The sequence below is a fragment of the Mus pahari genome, unplaced genomic scaffold, assembly GCF_900095145.1.
Source record: "Mus pahari unplaced genomic scaffold, PAHARI_EIJ_v1.1 scaffold_11595_1, whole genome shotgun sequence".
In the NCBI taxonomy this organism is placed as follows: Eukaryota; Metazoa; Chordata; class Mammalia; order Rodentia; family Muridae; genus Mus; species Mus pahari.
In genome coordinates this window covers 12,653-16,368 of record NW_018393012.1, presented here as the reverse complement: position 1 = coordinate 16,368, position 3,716 = coordinate 12,653, and the positions used below count along the sequence as shown (strand labels likewise).

Below are 3,716 nucleotides of genomic sequence, written 5' to 3'. Positions count from 1 at the left end.
CTGTAGGTGGAACAACAAGAGGAACTAACCAGTACCCCCTGAGTTTGTGTCTCTAGCTGCATATGTAGCAGAAGATGGCCTAATCGGCCATCACTGAGAATAGAGGCCCCTTGGTCTTGCAAACTTTATATGTCCCAGCACAAGGGAAGGCCAGAGCCAAGTAGTGGGAGTGGGTGGGTAGGGGAGAAGGGGTGGGGGGGTATAGGGAACTTTCGGGATAGCATTTGAAATGTAAATAAAGAAAATAAAAAAAAATAATGGACATGTTATTAAATAAACATAAATAGTCCTTTTATTTCTTGGTTTGTATGTTTGTTTTGTTTTTGGTAGAGCTTTAAATTTTTGGTTCTTATTGTGGTAAAAACCCAAAATAAGAACAATTTTTAGACAGTGGAGTTCATTGGAATAAGGTTGTACTTCCAAGTCCCTCACATCACCAAACGATTTTTACCTCCATAGTAGCTAAGAGTTGTCAGTTCTGGTGCACCAAGGAATGAATTGTAGGCACGATTATTTGGATACATAGTTCCTGCTATAGTGAAAGCTAGCTGACAAGTGATTTTTATCGCTCTAAGCACACAGGGAACAGGTTACATTCATTTAAGAAATGGTATTTGTATTATGATGGTCTATCCATGAAGTCATTCATCAACTGTTTCAATGAACAATGTTTCTGCTTAGAGGGTGGCACAGATATTAGGTGATGGTAAGATTCTGGATCATTGTCTGTAAGGATTTTGAAAAGTATTCATCTCAGAAAAAGAGTTACTTATAAGGTCCTCTTCAAAATTGATACAATAATTATAAATATCAAGCAAAACATTCAGTCTCACTCTTTGTTGTTATCTTACAAGCCAACTCCCAAATTAATTGTCTGTTTCTTTTGGCTCTACAAATAATTTTAAAATATGTAAGCTGTTCTAAAAACCATAGTATGGTGTAAAAATATCAAATAAACAATCCTACTAAAAGAGAGGCTGAGATGGGAGAAGCATGATTTCAAGATCATTAAGATACAGCAAGACCTAAGATTTCAAGACACAGCAAGATACTGTCACAGACAAACAAGCAGAAAGTGTATATGGATTGCACAATATTGAACTTATTTCTCCAATTACCAAATTAGAGAGACCATTGAATGACATCCCACAAATTTCTAATTCCTCATATATTTGAATTTCATTTGATTAGGATATGTTGGTAATATTAATTTTCATATTAAGAGTTAAGGAAAAGTGATTGCTACTTTCTGTTATTTTTGTTGTTAGAGGTGGAATTATGTTTGTGTGGGTTTGTTGAAAGATTACTTTCTTGCCTTTTCTAGGGTGTAGTTTCCCTACTTGTGTTTTCCATCTATTATCCTTTGTAGGGCTGGATTTGTGAAAAGATATTGTGTAAACTTGGTTTTGTCATGAAATATCTTGTCTTCTTCATCTATGGTAATTGAGATTTTTACTGGGTATAGTGACCTAGGCTGGCATTTGTGTTATCTTAGGGTATGTATGACATCTGCCCAGGATCTTCTAGCTTTCGTAGTCTCTGGTGAGACGTTTGGTGTAATTCTGATAGGCCTGTCTTTATATCAGATCTTTTCCCTCACTGCTTTTAAAATTCTTTGCTTAGTGCATTTTGTGTTTTCATCACTATGTGACTGGAGGAATTTCTTTTCTGGTCCAGTCTATTTAGAGTTCTGTAGGTTTCTTGTATGTTCATGGCATCTCTTTCTTTAGGTTAGGGAAGTTTTCTTCTATAATTTTGTTGAAGATATTTACTGGCACTTTAAGTTGGGAATCTTCACTCTCTTCAGTATCTATTATCCTTAGGTTTGGTCTTCTCATTGTGTCCTGGATTTCCTCAATGTTTTCAGTTAGGATATTTGTGCTTTTTGCATTTTTATTGACTGTTGTGTCAATGTTTTCTATGGTATCTTCTGCACCTGAGATTCTCTCCTCTGTCTCTTGAATTCTATTGGTAATGCTTGCACATATGACTCCTGATCTCTTTCCTAGGTTTTCTAACTCCAGGATTGTCTCCCTTTGTTATTTCTTTGTTGTTTCTAGTTCCATTTTTAGATCCTGGATTGTTTTGTTTGTTACCTTCACCTGTTTGATTGTTTTCCTATAATTCTTTACTGGATTTTTGTGTTTCCTCTTTAAGGGCTTCTAGATATTTACCTGTATTCTCTGGTATTTCTTTAAGGGAGTTATTTATGCCCCTCTTAAAGTCCTCTACCATCTTCATTATGAGAAGTGATTTCAAATCTAAGTCTTTCTTTCCTGGTGTAATGGTGTATCCAGGACTTGTTATGGTGGGAGAATTGGGTTCTGATGATACCAAGTAACCTTGGTTTCTGTTGCTTATGTTCTTATGCTTGCTTCCCACCAACTGGTTATCTCTAGTGCTACCTGCCCTGGCTATATCTGACTGAAGCTCATCCTTCCTGTGATCCTAGTTATGTCAGAACTCCTCAGAGTTGAGCTGTTTCTGTGATTCTGAGATACTGTGATCCTGAGATCCTGGGTGTGTTTGAGCTCCTGGGGGTCAAGCTTCCCGTGGGACCCTGAGATCCTGGTGTGACCAAGCTCCTGGGATCTTGTAATCCTGGGCATGTTAGAACACCTGGGAGTGGAGCATCCTCTGAGTAATGTGGGCTTGGCTGCCGAGTTTGGTCCCAAGGTCTGCTCAGGGAACCAGCCCAGACTAGAAGGAATTTATGCCAATGGTTTGGTGGAGTTCCTGTGTGCCATGGTTCTGCTGGTCCCTGATGTGGTGGGATAGATGTAGTCCTCCTCACCTCTTATCCTGGAGTGTTAGAGCATGTGAGAATGGAGCTTCCTCTGGGTATTGTGGGACTGGCTGAAGGTAGGCTTTTAAAAGCTCATCTCACCTTCCTAAAAGATTATCCACTCCAGCCTCCTAAAATGAAATTCATCACAGAGATTTGGCCCCCAAATGTTGATTAAAAATAGTGATGTTTGCATTTCTATTCCTCATTAACCTGGAGGTGTGGAAAATGTGGTTATGAGAAGTTAGAGGAGTGCTGGCTACCTATCTGTACTGTAGAAACCATCATTATTAGTGTCATTTCTATATTGGCAGATCCTAATGGAGACTCACCTGGAAATGTAGATGCTGTGAAAGAATGGAGGGAAGACAGAAATGGGAGAATCTAAAAGGAATGTTGCCCACTGTTTAAGAAAAAGCCAAGAAAATTCTTTTGAGTGATGTTTATTCAATAACTAGTTACTTCACTTATTTCCAGGTCTCCAATTGAGAAATATGGCACTGTTTTTCCTGCTCTCTATCCACCTATTGCTCGACTTCTGTTGTAACAAGTTGGCAAACTCTGGCTGAAAATGTGCTGCAATAAAACATGCCAGTCATTAATGTTGAATGGAGCCTAACAGGTGCCAACTTACAGATGATTATGCATTTTGAATTCTAATGTACTGTTTTAACCTTCAGGAAGAATTACAAAGACCTGTACATAGCACAACATGATCTGCATTATATATATATATATATATATATATATATATATATATATATATATATATATACTGTTCATGTACATCCCCTAACACACCTTGTACCAAACAATGCTTTCTTGTAGCAGAATAAGAATCATGTAAATTCTAAAAGACTTTAGCAGGTTTTCTTTTCCATTCATCGTTTTTTTTAATCAGTTTTAAAAGATTCCTGAAATCATGTCAGGT

The 3,716-nt window shown here is 37.5% G+C and overlaps 1 pseudogene; it reads left to right on the top strand.

Annotated features, from left to right (window-relative positions):
* LOC110315306 overlaps window positions 1-3,225 on the top strand; it is an 8,701-nt pseudogene extending 5,476 nt beyond the window's left edge.
* The last annotated feature ends 491 nt before the right edge of the window (window positions 3,226-3,716 follow it).